The following is a 21,586-nucleotide window of genomic DNA, read 5'->3' on the forward strand; positions in this document are numbered from 1 at the left end:
AACCACAATCCTGTCGGAGGTCCGGACATAACTTGAAACGTACATAAGTAGAGGCACACTTTTCCATAGAAAGTAACGGAAAAGTGAATTGATCCAATCTAGACGATGAGAAACACCCCCTAAAACAGCGATTTAACATGGATTTTACTGTCTAACGAGACCATAGATCCATAAAATGAAGGCAATAATCAATGTACTGTACTATAAAATAAATAAGACAGTATTGTAAATGGGATTGTAAATTCTTACGTGCACTGAGGGTAGGTGGGCTTACCTGGCTACAAGCTGGGGGTGGCGGCAAGGGTCAGTAAAGAGCTGATTCAGAAGAAGAGAAGAGTTTGGATTTGATACCCCGCCTTTCACTCCCTTTAAGGAGTCTCAAAGCGGCTAACATTCTCCTTTCCCTTCCTCCCCCACAACAAACACTCTGTGAGGTGAGTGAGGCTGAGAGACTTCAAAGAAGTGTGACTGGCCCAAGGTCACCCAGCAGCTGCAGGTGGAGGAGCGGGGAAGCGAACCGGTTCACCAGATTACGAGTCCACCGCTCTTAACCACTACACCACACTTCGGCCAGGGTCACTTTTTTTCTTGCCAGGCCAGGTTCTTCTCTGGGCTTCCTCAGGTTAGTTCCTCAGTGGGGTTTGGGGCTGCAGTGTGCCCTGCTGTGCCTCTTCCACAGCTTCGGGGGGTGGGATGGGGGCCCTCTCCCCGGCAGCAGAGGCCTCAGCGCAGCTCTGGCCAGGCAAGCTCCGGGCTGCTGGCAAGGCCTCTGTTCATATCTAGAGGAAAGTTCATAAGTCGAAGCACCTACTAAAGGTCGTAACTGGAATCGTACGTAAGTAGAGCCGTACGTAAGTTGAGGTTCCAGAGTAATCACGTTTGCCCTGCTTTCACCCTTTCCTCCATTTCCCTCCCATTTCCCTCTGCCTTCTGTCTTGTGCTTTGTGAATCAATAGGCTTCTTGGTGGGACCATATTATTGCCTGTTTGGTACGTGAAATGTGAGACTGCCCAACAACCCCAGCTCAATGTGATTCACATTGTTTCATGTTAAGGTTGGTCCTGATACCTGCTTGGCTGATCTGTGATCTGAGCATTAGATATTTTTCATCTCCAAAGCTTTGAAGATCACCTTTACTGTTCGCACATTGAAGAACTTCCTGAAGAAAGGCTTTGTTATAATTAGACTAAAGCTTTCTTTTTTTAAAAAAATAACAACACCCAATTATTTGCAGCACTCAGAAAAACTTTAATTAGAATAAATGCAGATAAAGCACCCCAGAAAAAAAGATACCAAAACTGAAAGCATTAATTATTGAGCTATAACATTTACTGGTTCTTCTTTTATGTGTGGCACTTCCTGAATTCATTCCATGCAGATGCTACTGTTGAAAACGACAATCCTCTGACTTGCTTCTGCTAATTAACATTCTGAGTCATTCAGTGCAATTTTTGTAGAATGTTAGATCTCTGTGAGCTTAAACAATGATACAAGCAAAATACCATTAAAACATGACAATGAATAGGAAAGGGTCGCTGAACCTTTGAAGAAACATTCATGTGCTCAGCACTTCTTCTCCTCTTCTTCCTCTTCCTTCTTCTGATTCAATCAGCAGCAGATGGTGCGCTCAGCAGGAGGCTTTTCCCTGACCTCTTGGCAAGTGAGCAACTACTGCTTACCAGGAAATTAAGGTCAAAGCACGATAAAAACACACCAGCAGGAGCATCATATTGGCTCTGTTGGTGTGTTTGCACTTCGCTCGCCTCCATACTACCTTGCCCCTTCTCTTCCTGGTATGCAGCAGCAACTCAGATGCTGAGAGGTTGGGTAAGCATTTCCGCCTCGCTGTGCCAGATGGTGGCAACGTAAGATCTGGAGTGGCTCCCCATTTGTGGAATGCTCTCCCCAGGAACAGTGGTGTAGTGTTTGTGGCAGGTGCCTGGGGCGGGCACGGAGGGTAAACAGGACCCGCGCCCAGCACGCGTTGCCGCTACTCCCCGCTGTCAAGTAGGGCCACGCTGCGCTGCGCACTTGCCCGCCCGTAGTCCTTGGTGAGCACAATAGCTTTTCGATACTTTTCGATACTTGTACTTCCAGTTTACTTGGTAACTTCCCTCCTCAGGAAAAGCTAATGTTTGAATAGCAGCTGGTTAAGGAACAACATTGGGCAGATGCCACGATTTGATTTTATCTGGACTGTGTGTCAATATGGCAGCTACCTGCAGTGGAAGGCTCCTGGACTGATTAGGCAGAAATTCCAGTTTGTGAAGAGAGGATGTGAATTTACAGAGGGGAATCTTGGACTACAGATTTGGCCTATAAAGAAGAAGAGTAAAGACGTAAAATCCACACAGAAACATTTTATTTGGACTTAAACTCACTTGCAGAATGAACACAGAGGCTGTTGAAAATAATGAAGGATTAACATCAGAATGTATTAAGGGAATTATTGTAATATTTTGAAATGCAGTAGAAATATGAAATGATTAGGATTCTCTCTGATCTCGAAGCATAGGAAGTCAGCTAAATAATAATAATAATTTATAATTTGGCATAACTTTGGGATTAGTTTGATTATTGGATAATTTGTATAATTTGGAATATATAATTTGGTTTGATTGGAAAATTTTAATAAATATTATTTCAAAAACAACAGCCATGTGCCCAAATGGCGCACTCACACTGCCTTCCAGCCCAGCGCTGCTTCGCAAGGCTGCATGAGGAGGATGCTTGAGATTGGGGTTGTCTGACACAGTACTGATAGTCTGACAACCATTTTATACAGAATTTGATATTTTTCAAGAAGCATTTCTAATAGTTATTTCACAAAGGGCAAGAGTTAGGGGTCAGCATCATCAGAAAACTACTGATGGCTACATGGTCAAAGAAGCCCATCACTGCCCTGAGTGGACCTCATGCCCAGCTGTGCTGCTTCTGGCACCACTGCATTGTTGCTCCCCTCCCGTGGCCTAGTACTGCTGTCTGCTGCCACTACCATTCACTCACCTGTCCTCCTCACCCTGGACATATCCCCAGCTGGCAGTAGCGGCACTTTGGAATGGGAGATGAGCCAGTAGCTGGGTCTGGTCCATTGTGGCCTGGCGCCATCTTAGATTGCCCCAAACACAAGGCTTGAAGTTGCCATGAGGCAGGAACTGCATTTTGGGCAGCCTAAGAGGACAGATTGTTGCCATGGATTGCTGCTGCCAGGGAGACACACCTGGTGGGAGAAGGGAGGGGAGTGGCTTGCACTGCTCCTGGTCCAACTTGAATGGTTATTGTCTGCTGTATAATTCTTTTACAATTGAACTAGGCCAGATTTTCAAAGTACCTGCATCAGCAGAAGCCTTTGGGGGGAAATGCCATGGCCTTCTATTTCATATTTATGTTGCCTTCTCTCCTTCATCACAGCTTGCAGGGGTTATACATTCTTTGTTTCATTTCTGTTTGAAGTTGGTAGTTACCAGCATAAGTGCACTGAGGCTTACCGCACCTCTGAGCTGAGAATCATTGCAGCACTTTCTCATATGCTTGGTTTTCACTGATATACTTTTCATCAAAGTTAATTTTGAATGAAAAGCATCTATATTTTAAAAAGCAGTACAAATTATATCGGGACTCCTTGTCACATAGCCTTTAAAACGAAATGCATGCTTTTTCAGGAGTCACAACAAGGGCTGTCATTCTGACACTTCCAGCATATGGCAGGGAACTGCATTCGAAGGGTTTATATCAGTCTAGTTGCCATGGCTTCCCTAGAGAATCCTGGGAACTGTAGTTTTGTGAGGGGAGATGAGAAATATTTGTTAAGGAACCCTAATCCCTTCCCACCACAAGAGCTATAGTTCCCAGGATCCCCACCAGATATGGAATAACTGTTGGAACTGTTAAGTTTGCTAATGCCAATTTTAACTATGCCATGATGTGCTGGACACATGTTGGCTGATTCTATTCATGATAGCTGATGCTATCCAGCAAATTCAGTAATGTGTAAGACACATTCCTGGAAGCTGTTCCGCGGCTCTGCATTTTCCTCTCTAAACAGTAAACATGTTCTATATTATATTTCACACATCTTAAGGGTGTTATTTATGAGAACACATTTGTATCCTCTGATGTAATGTTACAAGTAGACCCAAAATACCAAAATATGACCACATTTGGGCATGCAACAATTGTGGGCTTTGAATTTATCATCACTGAATGCCACATTGCTATACTGTTTAAAAGTGAAAACAAACAATCACTGTCACTTTCCAGGACTGCACAAGCCAGAGAAATGGTAGGATTTGAGTTCTCTTTCCCTCCCTCTCCTCCTCCTTCTCTCTGATGGGTGAGTGGGAGTAGTCAGTTGTTTATTTATTTGTTTAGAAAAATCTAATCAATCCATCCTATCAGTTCAGCCTTCAAGGCACCTTGCAGTGAAGTAAAAATCTTCATAACAACCATAAAACAAAAATAGCAACAGCAACATTGCCTTCTATTTAAAATAACCAAATTAAAACAGCAGAAAACAATAACAGCAAATGCAGACAATGCCGTCAAACTAATGAAGGAAACTTTTTAAAGGTCTGTTGTGGGAGGAGGTCTTGTCTGACATCAAAAAGCCATGACTGGGCATCAGGTGATCTTCCGGCGAGAGAGGTGATCTATTGATGGGACATCACAACCAATAACCCGACCTTCCCTACTCACCTAAATGTGGAAGTTTGGGCACCTGAAGACAATCTTAGTGCACAGATATACGAGGTACAATATGGTTCCCCAGGTTCCCAGATCACAAGGAACATGCAGCTTCAAAAATAAGTAAGCATGTCTGAGTGTGTTTATGCAAGTTCTGAACTTTGGTGTGTGGCACAACTCAAGGCAGTACATTTAAGGATGGGGGAACCAATTCTTGGTTCTTCATTTTCCCATTCTTAAGTTGAGTTCACTCAATTTTTGCATCACCTTGCCTTGTTTTTTTTAAGCCACATGAAAATTCACATAACCATTTCTGTGCATTTCTCTTAACACACACATTTTTAAGTGCAGGTTTGCCCAAAGTACACATTTTTGCAAGCAATTTCCCCTAATGAAATGTATTTTTGTACACATTTTTGGGTTGGAAAGTGAAATGTGAACCATGTTCCAGTACATAGGAAGCCCACCACTTCTCATGTGATGCCCTGTGAAGAGGCAGTGGTGTTTCCATCAGGTGCAAAGCTGCATCTCTGTCCAAACAGGGTGGCTGTGGTAACTGAGGTTCAGCTGCCTACACACAGCTGCAGCCATCTTCCTTCTCAAATCCTCACACACTTGGATGGCCTCTTCATTTTTCAATGGTGCAAACGTACTTCCCAAAGGAAATCTTTAATCACCCTTCATGGTATCTTCATCACCCTTCATTGTGATACCCACACTGGCTCATGGTCAGTTCACCTCTGTGGGCTGATGCCACAAGCATTTTTCCCTTTCAGAGACATGGGAGCAATCCTGACATCGGACAGTGTGACAGCCGGTATGCTGCAGCATGTTTCATCAAGTTGCAAGGGACTTCAAAAGAAGGTTCCTGCCCACCCAGTAAAAATGACAAAAAGGTTTCATGGTTAGGAGTGTCAAAATCCATATCCTCATCACCACTGTCATCCCCAAAACTGCTCTTAGTTCTTGGGTTTTTGAAGAGGGCAGGAAGGAGGGTGGCCACATGCCCTACTTTGAAGAGGACATTCCTGAAAGGCTCTCTAGTCCATGTCTGATTTAAAGATAAACAAGCATAAGAAGGGAGACCAGGAGCAGTTGCCCACCAGCGGTTAACACCTGGACAGCAAGCACACAGGTCACTTAGCCACCATCTTTCTCACTATGTTGCTGTGCATTGAGGTGTACTGTGTTTTTTATTTAAACTACTATAATTTTACTTATGGTATGGTAATTTTACACTATGGAAATTACATACACACCTCTGTCCCTTTTTGCCAATGCATGGCCTCCTTTCGGGCACTCTGTTAAGTGTCTATCCTTTCAGAATACAGGGTTCTCCACTCCTAGGTGTGCTGCTGTGTCTTGCTCATTGTTCTAAAAAGAGGGAAAGATCAGACCCTGCCAACTACAGACCAATCAGTCTTTAAAGTATCATCAGTCAGTTGTATGGTAGCCACCTTTTAATTGGATGGAGGAAGAAAATTTCCTGGAGGAAAGCTTTTACAGACTTTAAGTCTGCTTTTGACATGAGGCCACCAATGTTGATCAGCGCCTGCTGATTCTCATCTGCAGTTTTATTTTATTTTTATAATAAATTTTTATTAGTTTTCCATGAATAAAGAAGAAACAAAACAAAAACATAAACATAAACAAACAAAAACACGACTTCCCCATACCACCCCTTTTCTGCATTCTTGTTTCAAGATTTTTCAGCAACCCTCTGAACATAACTTAAATATATTTCATGTATTTAACTTCAGTTAGTTATTAATACAACTGTAGTTCTTTATCTCTTATAACTCTGAGCCCCTAATTTTCCAATTTACAACAGTTTTTAAGATAAACTTTAAATTTGTTCCAATCTTCATCCACCGCCTCTTTCCCCCGGTCTCGAATTCTGCCAGTCATCTCTGCCAGTCCCATATAGTCGATCACCTTCGTCTGCCATTCTTCCAACGTGGGTAAATCTTGCGTCTTCCAATACTTTGCTAGAAGAATTCTTGCTGCTGTAGTGGCATACATAAAAAATGTCCTATCCTTCTTTGGCACCATTTGGCCCACCATACCCAAGAGAAAGGCCTCTGGTTTTTTAACAAACGTTCTCTTCAGAACTTTTTTTATTTCATTATAGATCATTTCCCAGAAAGCCTTAATCTTCGGGCAGGTCCACCAAAGGTGATAGAAGGTTCCCTCCGTTTCCCTACACTTCCAACACTTGTTGTTGGGCAAATGATAGATCTTTGCTAACTTAGCAGGAGTCATGTACCACCTGTAGATCATTTTCATAATGTTTTCTTTTAAGGCATTGCATGCCGTAAATTTAACACCAGTGGTCCATAACTGCTCCCAGTCAGCAAGTTCAATGTCATGCCCAATATCCTGTGCCCATTTAATCATATTAGATTTCACCATTTCATCTTGAGTATTCCATTTCAACAGCAAGTTGTACATTCTTGACAAATTTTTAGTATTGGGTTCTAACAGTTCTGTTTCTAATTTTGACTTCTCCACTTGGAAGCCTTTCTTTCTGTCCTGTTTGAATACTTCATTTATCTGTCGATAATGTAACCAATCTCTCACCTTAAACTTCAGTTTCTCAAAACTCTGCAATTTTACATTTTCACCATCTTGTTCTATAATTTCACAATATTTGGGCCAATTAGAACCCATATTCAATTTTTTCACCTCTTTTGCTTCCATTGGTGACAACCACCTGGGGGTTCTACTTTCAAACAAGTCTTTATACTTAATCCAAACATTATACAGAGCTTTCCTCACCATATGGTTCTTAAAACCTTTATGCAATTTTACCTTGTCATACCATATATATGCATGCCAACCAAATCTGTTGTCAAATCCTTCAAGATCCAAAATGTCTGTATTCTCGAGGAGCAGCCAATCTTTCAACCAGCAAAACGCTGCTGATTCATAGTAAAGTCTTAAGTCCGGCAGGGCAAAACCCCCTCTATCTTTCGCATCTGTTAATGTCTTAAATTTTATTCTTGGCTTTTTGCCCTGCCAAACAAATTTCGATATGTCTTTCTGCCACCTCTTGAAACAGTCCATCTTGTCTATTATTTGTAATGTCTGAAACAAAAATAACATTCTAGGCAATACATTCATTTTGATAACAGCAATTCTGCCTAACAAGGAAAGTTTCAGCCTTGACCATATGTCTAAATCTTTCTTAACTTCTGTCCAACATTTATCATAATTGTCTTTAAAAAGATTCACATTTTTCGATGTCAAATTCACCCCCAGGTACTTCACTTTTTTTGCTATCTCCAAACCTGTTTCATTCTGGAATGTCTCTTTTTCTTCATTTGTTAGGTTTTTTTCCAAGACTTTAGTTTTTTGTTTATTCAACTTAAATCCTGCAACTTGACCAAATATCTCGATCAGTTCTAAAACTCTTTTTGTGCTAGTGATTGGCTGTTGCAAAGTCAAAACTAGGTCATCTGCAAATGCCCTTAATTTATACTCTCTCACTCCGACCTGAATTCCTTTAACCAACTGGTCCTTTCTAATCATATTTAACAAAACCTCCAGAACCAGTATAAAAAGTAGGGGGGAAATAGGGCATCCCTGTCGTGTTCCTTTCTCTATAGCTATCTCTTCCGTTACCACATTATTCACAATTAGCTTTGCCTTCTGCTCAGAATAAATTGCACCTATACCATTTTCAAAACCTTGGCCTACCCCCATCCCTTGGAGATTCTTTTTCATAAAACTCCAACAAATATTGTCAAAGGCTTTCTCCGCGTCCACAAAAATCAAAACCGCTTTTCTGTTAATGTTCATTTCCAACAGTTCCACAATGTCTATTATGTTCCTCACATTGTCAGACATGTGTCTTCCCGGGAGAAAGCCAGATTGATCCTTATGAATCTCACCTGTCAATACTTTCTTCAGTCTTTTTGCTAAAATGTCTGCAAAAATTTTGTAATCCACATTTAATAATGATATCGGGCGGTAGTTCTTAACCTGGTTCTTTTCAGTCTCGGTCTTTGGTATAAGTGAGATAAAGGCCTCTTTCCACGTTTCAGGTGCCTTTTTCCCCTCCAATATTTCATTGCAAACTTCTTTCAGTGGTTGCACTAAACCTTCTCTCAAAGCTTTATAATATCTAGCCGTCAGTCCATCTGGTCCTGGAGACTTTCCCAGTTGTGCCTTTTGAATGGCCTCCTCTATTTCCTGTTCTGTTATTTTCTCATTCAAAATCAACTTGCCCTGTTCTGGAATTTTCGGTAGTCCATAATTTTTAAGAAATTCTTCTATTTCTTGTTCGTTTACTGGCCCTTGTGTGTATAATTTCCTAAAAAAACTTTGAAAACAGTTACTTATCTCATTTGGCTTATGAACATTCTTTCCCTCTATCTCCAAACAAGTAACTGTATTCAATTTTTGCCTCTTTTTCAATTGCCATGCAAGGAGCTTCCCACACTTGTCTGCAGACTCAAAAGTCCTTTGTCTCATTTGTTTAATTTTCCATTCTATCTCTTGATTTGTCAGTTCCATATATTGCGTCTAATAATATTTTATCTCTCTCAAAATTTCTTGAGACTTTGGTTTTGACCTCAGTTTCTTTTCTCCTTCCTTCATTTTTTCTAAAATTCTTTCTTTCCTTTCATTTTGCTTTTTCCTCTTGATTGAATTCTGTTGTATCAGGAAGCCTCTCATCACGGCTTTACTCGCGTCCCAAATTGTTCTTTTTTCCACATTTGTTCTCAAATTTATCTCGAAGTAATCTTTCAATGTCTTTAGGGCCTTTATACAGAATTGTTCCTCTCTAAATAGGGAGTCATTCATTCTCCATCTAAAGGATCCAGTTGTTGTCATTTTCATTTCCATCTTTACGGCATTATGGTCGGAGCAGGTTTTTGGGCAGATTTCTACTTTTTTAATCTTTGTAGCCATCACACTAGATACCCAGATTTGGTCGATTCTCGTCCATGTCATTTTAGATTCCGAGAAAAAAGTTCCCTCTCTCTCGAGAGGATTCTTTGTTCTCCAGATGTCAATCAAGTCCATATTTTCCGTCATCTCGAAGAAAGTCTTTGGTAATCTTCCTTCTTTAGATATTGTCTGTCTTTGTGCCTTGTCCATATTTGTAGAAACCACTCCATTCATGTCCCCCATCATTATTATTTTGCAGTCGAGATAATCTAGTAAGGTCTCATGCAACTTCTTGAAAAATTCTGCCTTCCCATCATTTGGTGCATATACTCCAATTATCAAATATTTTTCCCCCTGGATCTGTACTTCAATTGCCAGGTATCTTCCTTCTTCATCCTTAAATTTTAATTTTGGGTCCAATTTTTCCTTTGCATAAATCACTACTCCTCTCTTTTTTACTTTATCGGAAGATATAAATTCTTGTCCCAATCTTTTGTTCACCAACAATTTCCTATGTGCTCTAGTTATATGAGTTTCCTGTAGACATATCAGATCCAGTTGTTCCCTTTTCAAAATATGGAAAACCTGTCGTTTTTTTCTGGGATGGTTCAAACCGTTGCAATTCCAACTTAGAAGTTGCAGAGACATTTTGTTTGTTAGATGTTTGATCCTCCGACTGCTCCAAGTTTTTCTTCCTCTTCAGTTGGCGGTTGTGGTAGTCCAAATGATAGATTTGCAATGTCCGTTAGCCCTCCTCCTTCTGATGTTAATCCTTGTCCTTCTCTTGCCGGGTCCACCGTACCTTTCTGTAGGTCCTCTAGGTTTCTCTCCAAAAAGTACTCTTTCTCCTGTACTGTTCTTATTCTTACTTTCTTCCCTTTGTAGTTAAAGGACAACCCCTGTGGGAATTCCCACCTGAAGGGTATGAAGTTCTTCCTCAGCAAATTGGCAAGGTCTCTATAAAAAGTCCTCACTTCCAAGATGTATTTAGGGATGTCCTTAAAGATTTGGACTTGAATGTTTCCAATCACCAAAGCTTTTTGATAATGAAGGTTCAGTATCTTGTCTCTTTCCTCTTTGGTTCTAAAGGTAATCAGACAATCCCTTGACTTCTTGCTTTGCTTTCTACCAAGTCTGAAAGCAGTTGTTATCCCCACTTCATCTTCCTCCAGATCTCCTTGCCAATTTTCCAGAATTGCCTCTGTGAGAAATTCCGCCAGATTGTCCTCTTCTTTCTCTGGAACCTGTCTAAATTTCAGATTTCGTTCTTTCCGTTGTAATTCCAGTAAGGAGAGGGCCGCTTCATGCTCATTCACCTTTTTCTCAATCGGCACAAGTCTTTCCTGTGTCTCACCTGCAACAGATTTTGCACTCTCTGCAATTTTCCTTGTTTCTGAAGATTCCTGAATCAGTCTATTTATAGATTCTGTATTTGTTGCCACTGATGTGGTATTCAGATCCAATCTTGTTGTAAGTTCTGTCAATTTCTTTGAATTTTCTGTAGATTGCTTTGTTAAGGCCTCAAGGGATTGATTTATTTTAAGCAGTGCCTGTGTCATAGATTCCATTGATGCTGCTGTCACACTGTCCGGTGCAGGCACTGTGTTGCCAGAGATTGAACCTCTTTTCTTTTGTGTTAGTTTAGCTTTAGATCTGGTTCTTATCTCCTCTGCCGTGCCACTCATATCCCAAGGCCGTTCTCACAGGAAAAACTTGCAATGGAAAATCCCACTATTAGTCAGTTACTTTGCAATTTTTCCCTCTTAGCCCTCAAGAGGGAGCAGTTAAAAGTTTCCAAGTTAGAAACAACAAAGAGACAGAAAGCCGGATGTAGAAAATCTCAAGTCCGCCATTAAAGTTGTAAAACTTTTTCTCCAATTTAAATTTGGTTAGTCCAATGTCAGTAACAAAGTCCCATTCAAATCTTAAATGTCTTAAAATTTTTTCACCATTTAAGGTATAGTCTATATCCACTTCAAAGTTATTTTAAAGAACAGTTTTCCCGGTGTTAAGTCCTGGCAGGTCGTCCCGGGGATCAGAGCAGTGAAAAACTTTGTTTCCCTTTAAATTAAAAGTATCTTCACAAGACTGTCTTTTTTCCCCCTTCTCCTGCCAATCTGGAGGGGAGAGATACTTTTGACAGCTCAGGTTTGACAGTTCGCAACTAAGTTTCTAATAACTGCAGCGAGGTCTTTCGTTGCTTTAAATTCCTGCAGTCCGGGGGGGGCAGACTTCCTTATTTTTTGCCCTCCCGTTTTCAGCCAAATTTTCTATTTTTAAAGGTTCCTGATTTTTTTCCCTTTTTACTCACGGGAATCCAGTCCAGATTTTCTTTTCAGGAAGGAATCGGCGCTCTCCGCTAATGGCGACGCGGCTTCACTCCGCAGGCTGGGTAGCGACTCTCAGCACCGTGCTCACTCCCGATGCCGCTCCGGAGCCTTTAAAAAGGCTCTTTCACAGTACCGGGGGGCGCAAAGGTGCCCACCGAGTCTCCTTGCTCTCAGGCTTCCGCGCCTGAGATTTTAGGGGTCCCCCACTCGCCGTAGCGGGTAAGACCCGAACTTGCGGAGCAGTCCTTCTCCGGAGCTCGGAGGTAGGACCGCCATTAAGCGCTGGCACCGACCGGAAGTCCTCTCATCTGCAGTTTTATAACAAAATACATCTGTGAGTGAGATGTAATTATGAAGGTCACTTAAGTATATTAATACCAACATATATGGGAGTAAAACAAGGTGTTAAACATTCATATTAACTCCTTGGTTAAGATACTTTATGAAACAAATTCTCATCCACCTAAATTGTCATGGAGATTCTTATGTATTTTACTTTAGGCAGATGATGCAGTACTCCTGTCATTGTCGTGTGTCGTGAGACAGCTATTAAGAGCCCTGGATGCCTTTTGTAATACTGACCATTTGGCAATTAATTATGATAAATCTAAAGTTTTGTTTTTACTTGAAAATGGTGGAAACCGCTGCCAAATCAATGGACATCCAATTGGCCACATCAAATTTTACAAATATCTGGGAATAGTTTTTCAAGCTATCAGCTCCTGGAAAATCCAAGTGTCATATGGTGTCATATGATATCATGGGCTGTCCCTGGAGTTTGCTAGATGACATCGCTGCCTCAGGAGAGAGAGAGGAAAATTCATAGGAACGACTGACACACTGGTCAGCACCTCTTTAATTTCCTACCTTCAGGCAGGAGATACAGAAGTATAGTCAGCAGCACCAACAGGTTAAAGAACAGTTTTTATCCATGGGCTGTTGAGCTGGTGAATGGAAAAAAATAGTGGTTCAATTGACTTCCAACAATTGAAGTGCGAACAAGACTGAGTGTATATGGGGGGTGGCTTGTTTAATTTCACTGCACACAGGTGGTGTAGTGACAATAAAGGTTTATTATTATTATTATTATTATTATTATTATTATTATTAATGTGCGATAGCAATTGCACAATGGAGCTATAACTCACACATCTCTTTCTTCTATGTCAAGGGAGGCAATCATGTTCCCTCAGCAATTCAAGTGTTCAGTGTTAAGATCTTAACACAAATGCTGTATGGAGTACAAGTGTGCACGTTTAATCAGTTTGAGGCTCTAGAAACAAAATTTCTGAGAGGTGTTCTCGGCCTTCCAAGATGTGTGCCCGATTTACTTTTATGAATAGAGACCAAACAAATTTCTATTGAATCTCAGATCTGAATATGTAAGTTAAATTTTTGGTTAAAACTGTTCCTCATGCCTCTCTCATTCCAAACAGGCTAAACAGCAAGGAACAACGCTCATGATGTTTCCTACAAAATTGCCTCCTATAAATCACTGTATTCTCAAAGCAATCTGTACCCATATTTAAAACATGTGCACAATTTATTGAAAGCTGCATAGATATGTGGGAGATTTTTATTTAATATCTCCTTTATAATTTTATTATTCTTTCTCCCCCCACCCCAATCATTTCCAAATGTAAAAGAAAGTTGAAACTTTTCTCTCTGTATATTCAAGAGAAAGTAAGAAAGACTAAACCTTGGAACTCCGAATAATCTACCTCTCATATTTAGGCTGTGTACTCTTTGTAATGGCAGAAAACTACCACAGAATGGCTTTTAGCTCTTTGTAGTGTGTGTCTCTCATTAATATTTATATGCTATACTTGTTCTCTCTCCCTTTTTATAAAAAGGAAAACAGCTGCGAAAAAAACCTACTTTGAACAAAGTCTCTGACATTTATTATATATGTCTCTGAGCACACAAACTTCCAGATAGCATCTTGGAAAACAGGGGTCTAATAAAAAAAGATTGCATTTGTCTCTTCTGATATTTTGGCTTCAAAATTGAATTAGGTTAAAAATACAAATAACCTGCAGCAATGTGCAGAGTGCTGAGGCATGTTTCTGTTGTGGTTTAAAGATGTGCATTGCTTTTTCCATGAACATTTTTTAAAGCATTTCTGATCAAAGGTCAGCAGCTTAGCATTCCAGGAAAGTAAGACACATATGTACTGCCAAATCTTACTGTAAAGGTAGATGATGTTGTTTTTGTAGCTATTGTTGAGGAAGCCATTGTTCCCCACTTCCTTGAAACTGGGGCAATGGTGCTGCTGGTGCTGCTGTTGTTCGACAGTTAAAATTAGGGTGCAAAAGCACCTTACTCTCAGTGTTAGTTGAGGGTCTGGACTTTGATTCTTTCCGGCCACATTGATTGACTAAGGTTCAAATCCCCAATCTTTTTCTTCCTTGACTCTATTGCCAGGCTTACAAACCCTTTATTATTTGGTTGCAAATGTAAGAGAAGCCATTCAAAAGTCATTGTGGAATTTTGGGGCCTAGGCAGGATCAATGTGGCTATAGGCACTCATTAAATTTCAAGCAGAAACATTTGCCACAACGAGATAGATTGTAGTCATTTGAGGAGATTCTGAATCTTGACTTCCAATAAAATGGCGTCTTTAGCTCTGGAGCACAATTCCATCTTTTCATTTCCAGAAACAATACATATTGCATATGATAAGGGTTGTCATCCAGTTAGTAAAAATGTGTTCCGGCATGTAGCCCATTGCCATGTGTTTAGGTATAGTTCTGTATTTGGGTCAGAGTTGTTGAGCTGACAGGGGCGTTGCATGTCACTGAATCCAATTCTTTGCTTGCTGCAGAAAATCAAAAACCTAGAGCATTACCAACAGATGGTTGTCTGGCCTCTGCTTGAATACCTCTTGCAAGGGGCAGCCCATCACCACTCCTGTCATTGGTTCAAATGCCTATCAAGAAACTTCTTATGTTCGCCCAAAATGTAGCTTCATGTAACTCAAGCTCATTAGATCTAAACCTGCCTTCTGTGGCAGCACAGGGGAAAAAATCCTCTTCTATATGACAACCATTCAAATATGTCAATCGTATTATTACACCCACAACCACCCGCCTTCCCATGTCTTCTCCAAGCTAAACATACCTTTCCTTGTAGGACTTGCTTTTTCTGTATGTTGTTGTCCTCCTCTGAATCAGCTCTAAGTTGTCTATACCCTTTAAAAGTACAACATCCAGAACTGGACAGACTCCAGATGAGGTCTAAATACCGCATAATAAAATGAAACTTTTATTTCCTGTGACTTGGAAACAACAGTTCTATAAATTTGCAGCCAAAAATAACATTAGTATCAGGGTTGCCACCTTTGTTCTGGCAAAATACAGGTGTGGGGGTGATTCTCTCCCCCACCTGGTGCTGAAGCGAATTCAAAACAATCCATTACAATCTATTGCAGCCTAACAGGATGTCCCCTCTGGAATTTGTCGTGCACACACACATAAACATGAATTTGTAAATCTGCCTGACCTTGGCTACCCAGAGTTTAAATACATGACATTTCACACACCCTTTCAAACACATGCATTTGGAGAGAATTCCTAACTTGGCACAAAGAGAGACAGACAGTGAAGACCTGAAATACAGGACCAAACTATATCACTACAGGACGTAGCATTTTACAGTGAAATATGGGACAATCCTGTATTATACAGGACAGGTGTCAACCCTAGTATTCTTTTCAGCCACCTCAAAGTGCTGACCCATTCAGCTTGCAAATGACTACAACCCTACACTCTTTTCACATGTTCTACTGCCAAACCAGGTATTCCACATCCTATAGCTGTGCCTTTGATTTCGACCCCCCCCCCATGTGTGTTTGTCTCTGTTGAATTGTGTTTTGCTGTGTTTGCTTCCATTTTCTGTGTTGTCAAGGTAATTTTGAATTTTATTCCTGTTTTCTGAAGGGCTAACTGTTCCTCCCAGTTTTGTGCCATATGTACAGTGGATTCAATAAGGATTCTCTTCACTAAGTTATTAACAAAAAAGTTTAAGAGTACCAGGCCCAGGACAGAACCCTGTGGCATCCTACTCAAAACCTCCATCAAATTTGATGAGAACCATCAATGAGCACAGTTTTCCAACCAACTGTAAGCACACCAGATGGTACTGCCATCTAACCCATATTTAACTTTCAGAGATTTTGTCAAATGTTTGCTGAACTCAAGGTAATTTAGATTAACAGCATTCCCACAATCCACTAAGCTGGCAACATATACAGTAGAATGTAGGTCTGGAGGAACTTTATTCCCTCAGGAGGTGGTGGACTGTCCTTCCTTGGAGGTTTTTAAGCAGAGGTTGGATGGTCATCTGTCTTGGATGCTTCAGTTGATATTCCTGTATTGCAGGGAGTTGGACTAGATGACCCTCGGGGTCCCTTCCGACTATACAAGTCTATGATTCTATGAAAAGCTATTATGCTAAAAAGAAAAAAAAAATATTTTGAGCATACATTGTTCATTTTTGGCCTTGTCACACATCCCTCACAACAGGGACTCTATCCCTTGCATTTAATTTAAAGGTTAAATCCTTTGTCTATACAGTATGGAAATATATCTTGAGACACAGGTAGGGTAAAGCATTTGAATTAATCTGTCTCCCATCCCTCCCTCCAAAGAGAATTACCACACTGATAAATGGCACTTTACTCCCCTTTGATAGTACTACTTGTTTGTGAAATTTACCATTCTTAATAAGTTCACACAACATGCATGGTGTCTGAAAATAATACAAAGTTTGAGTATATCTCCAGCTAGCATGCATCTGAAGTAAATTAGTAAGAGCATGTTGCATGTTGCATGCTGCTCACCTTCAGCTATGCAGACAAACTCACTTTGCTACTCCAAAGGTCATATTTAATTTAATACATGTTATGTAGCGCCAATTGCAACATCAACACATTTAATTTCCTCAGTTCTAATTGGTCTGTTCAGTAGCTCACAGCCAGCAAGTGTGCAATTGGAAATTAATCAGTTGTAAAATGTAGAGAAGGCTTGGCGTTATCTGATAGTTGAAAATATACTAAACCTCTGCAGAAGAGGGGGAATATCCTCTGTCTACAGACAGAATGCAGTGAGAATGCTTGGTTGTATTATTTTATTTTATTTTTGTTTATTATAATCATATCATACCTTTCTTTTTGACTGAAAAATCATGGGATTCTACAGAGAAAGTGTATAAAATGCAAGTGGGTCAAAGGAAGACAACTGAAAGAGCCTGTCTGTCTCTCCCTCTTATTTTGCTGTGTGTCCAGGTGGTTAGCTGCCAATGGAATCAGGATACTTCTTGCTTCACAGCTCAGTCTTACAGCTCATCCTGACATCTTGAGTCTTCTTAGAACAATATGAATAAACGTGTGCAAGCAGTCACTTGTCCTATTCACCTGTTCATTCCTAAGATGTGAAGAGGATAGCCCCATCCCTTTGGATGTTGTTTTATATTCTACCCTGCAGCTTACATTCACTTCTGTTGCTGATTTTTAAACTGCTTTCTTTAGAATTTTATAAATTTATTGTATTTCATTGAATTGTCTAATTGTAATCCATTTGGAGATACCACTGTCAGTTTAATTAGGTGAAATATAAATTTATAAATACTTATTCAGAAGCAGGGCTGGTCCAAGACATTTTACTGCCTGAGGCAAGGCACAAGATGGTGCCCCCTCCCTCATTCTATGAACAGAAGTCGCATAGACATAGCAGTGGACTGGCCACCAAACAGTATTACTTTCAACTAGATGAATAGCGTTTAAATGCACCTCTTCATATACATTCTAGTGCAACAAGAGCTGGATCAGGGCAAATGGGCTGATACCATTTACCTCAGTATTGGACTGCGGTCATCCTCTGTTGCCATGGTACAACATACAATCATGAAGGAAAACATTGCAAACCATTAATTTATGCAGAAGAAGATTTATCTCAGTTGAAGTTTCAAAACAGTTAAAAATTATGAAAACAATCATCTTTAATATTCCAATCCACACACAAAGAACATCAAGTTGAAATTTTTGCAAGGTATGTGCTTTTAATTAGAGAATTATTGGATGTTGAAAATAAACCAAGCTGAGTCAAGGTTATCTTTAATTAAGGCTATATCCAGATGGTGTGACAGAGGTGTTTATTTTACATATCACACATTAATGATTGTGGTATGAGATTGTGGTACTGTCACATATTTTCCTATTGGGGAAAGCCTATTGGCTTTATAAAATAACAACGGCATATCTTCTTAACTACTTTTTCCAAGGAAGGGAAAGCTGAAATGAAATCTGTGGCCACCATGATAGCATACTGGGGGCCATATTCACACAATACATCTAAAGCACTATGATACTGTCATTCCTTCCACCAAAGAATTCAGAAAGCAGTTATTTTTTAAGGGTGCCAAGAGTTGCTAGGAGACCCCTATTCCTCTTCCAGAGCTACAATTCCCAGAGTTCCCTGATGAAAAAAGATTGATGGTTAAACTGCCACTGTAGCAATAATGCCTGCTACAAGTTGTCCCTTCCTGCTTTGTGCAATATCATTTGTGCTGCGTGGAGCAGCAGGAAGGAAGGAAGGCAGAACAAGAAAGTGCTATACGTACAAACAGGCAGATCCCACTCAGTGTGTCCAATCCTAGGAGCCCACCTTTGTCCCCACAGGTAACACATGTCCCTGTTGGGGGTGGGGTGGATGCTAAGAGTTCCATTGTTTTCTACCAAGGCTTGTTTCCACATTGGCATGCTGTGAATTTTTGTGTGGAGTGTGTGTATGAATTTTTCAAAATTGGAGCATGGGCCAGATGGATTTGACTGGAGGCCCAGATCCAGCCTGCAGGCTGCCACGCCCATCCCACAGTTATGAGGAGGTATCTAATTTCTCATGTTTGCTGCTAACTTGCTCCCCCCCCCCCAACTTTAAAGTACAGTGGTACCTCGCAAGACGAATGCCTCGCAAGACAAAAAACTCACTAGACGAAAGGGTTTTTTGTTTTTTGAGCTGCTTCGCAAGACGATTTTCCCTATGGGCTTGCTTCGCAAGACGGAAATGTCTTGCAAGTTTGTTTCCTTTTTCTTAACACCGTTAATACAGTTGCAACTTGACTTCGAGGAGCAACTCATAGAACGCGGTGTGGTAGCCTTTTTTGAGGTTTTTAAAGACTTTGGTGCTTTTTGAAGCTTTTCCAAATCTTTCCCGACACCGTGCTTCGCAAGACGAAAAAAATCGCAAGACGGCAAAACTCGCGGAACGAATTAATTTCGTCTTGCGAGGCACCACTGTAATCCAAGAGTGATGCTATAAGAATTCTCTGTGCTGTTGAATTTGAAGGGCAAACTGATATGCAGGCTGTTTCGCTGTTCAAACTGTTCCTTAAAAAAACCTAGATCAAATTAGAGCATTTGTTTATTAGTCTTCAAGACTGTCGGTTTTTGTTTAGCCAACATATGACTTTCTTCCAGTCTTCTTAATTTTCTGTGCTTGTGGGACACAGTCACTGAAGGTGACAGGTGGCATGTGTCATAATTGCACCCCAGGGCCCAGACAGATGTTCGATTTGCAATTCTTTCTATCTTTCCTTCTTCTGGACTTTGGCTTTTGCTCAAGGTAAAGTTGCATAAGTACAGCAAAGGCTCTAAAGGTTAGGAAAGTTCCAAGTGTGCATTAGTCCCAGGCAGTTCATTGCTCAGTGCTCATTACTTAGAAAAATATATATAAATGTGGAATGCTGCTTATAATTGTTCTAAAGTAATTAGTGCAGTTTTCATGGAAGCGTTGTTCATACCTGGGAAATGATTTTTCTTTTGGGGTGGCTTCCAATAACATTGGAATTTGACATTATGATATGTTCCATTGCAGAGATAGGCATTTGTTTAAGTTGTAGGAAGTTCAGTAAGAAGAAATAAGTCATATGATTTTAAAAAACCTATCAGCAGCAGTGCCTTGGAATAACTAATACCTTACATAGGAATTAAAATACATACAAATGAATTAAAATAAACTCAGTGTAAGAAAAATAATAATAATAATTCTGCCAGGAAAAAGGCCTGCTCATGTGATGAAACAGTGGTGTGCTACTGGCCTTACCACAATATCATGTCCCTGACCTAGATCCATAGCCCAATGTCTCTGTGTTGAGCACCTATGTCTGCAAATGAATCTGAGTTGTGTGGAGTTTATATGTGTGAGCAGAGTGAGCCCACGGAGGTGACATTGGGAGCAGAGCCTGGCCCCGCTCCTGCTTCACCATGCCACTGTCAATAATGTACACCTTCAATACAACGAAAATTTACTTTTTTCTGATAGGGAAAGGCACTTCCTTAAGTGATGGACTGAACTCTCTCAAAAACAGTCTATTATTACTTTTTCACTACTGTCATTGTTATGAAGGTCGGGCTCCTGCAGGAGATGAATGGTTCAGGAGGATCAGGCTGTGAAACAGACACATATGCTCCCAGATAAATGGAATGTTATCACAGGAGATGATGTGGCCCTCAGGACTGAGCAGGTCGCTCACATTTCTGCTGTGCAACCACGTCCTTAAAGAAAAGCATGCTGCTGGAAAGGCATGAGGCCTCCACAGACTATTGGCTGCGGCTGGAACTAGTTTTGAACAAGAGAGACAAACACCCATGTCAAAATCAGGATTCCTGGAGGCAAGGTCAAAGCTACTATAGCATCATTAACAAGAAACTCTCCTAGTTTGTGGCCTCTAAGCAATGAATACTTCACTGCCAGATACCTTGCTGAACTTCACAGCTCCTGCTGATGTACTTTGTCTGCCAGATAACCTCTGGTTAGGACAGGATATTGTTTTCTGATCAGATAATGGTATCCAACCCTGGCTTCCCCTGGATCATCACTTTGTTGTGGGGCCTGCTTTGCTGAACTACTGCTCCATTTTAATGTTGTTCTTAAGCCAGCAGACCATTCCTTCTTTGTCATTTTCACACACTGTCAAACCGATTGAGACCCAAATGCAACCTGATGATCATGAGTTGGTGATTTTTAGGCCTGGAGCAAAAATCTGCCTCTCTTGCATTTCCTTTCTCCTTTAAGTACAGAAGAGGGTGATATTCTATTGATAGGAAAGAGAGGAACAGAGGTGAGAATGATAGGGTGATAGGGAGTTGTTGTTGTTTAGTCGTTTAGTCGTGTCCGACTCTTCGTGACCCCATGGACCAGAGCACGCCAGGCACTCCTGTCTTCCACCGCCTCCCGCAGTTTGGTCAGGCTCATGTTTGTAGCTTCAAGAACACTATCCAACCATCTCATCCTCTGTCGTCCCCTTCTCCTTGTGCCCTCCATCTTTCTCAACATCAGGGTCTTTTCCAGGGAGTCTTCTCTTCTCATGAGGTGGCCGAAGTATCGAGAGCCAGTGTGGTGTAGTGGTTAAGAGCGGTAGTCTCCTAATCTGGGGAACCGGGTTCGCGTCTCCGCTCCTCCACTTGCAGCTGCTGGGTGACCTTGGGCCAGTCACGCTTCTTTGAAGTCTCTCAGCCCCACTCACCTCACAGAGTGTTTGTTGTGGGGGAGGAAGGGAAAGGAGAATGTTAGCCGCTTTGAGACTCCTGAAGGGGAGTGAAAGGCGGGATATCAAATCCAAACTCTTCTTCTTCTTCTTCTTCTTCTTCTCTTCAATTGAAATAATGCATTAGAGGCTTA

Source organism: Podarcis muralis, chromosome 4 (genome assembly GCF_964188315.1).
Source record: "Podarcis muralis chromosome 4, rPodMur119.hap1.1, whole genome shotgun sequence".
In the NCBI taxonomy this organism is placed as follows: Eukaryota; Metazoa; Chordata; class Lepidosauria; order Squamata; family Lacertidae; genus Podarcis; species Podarcis muralis.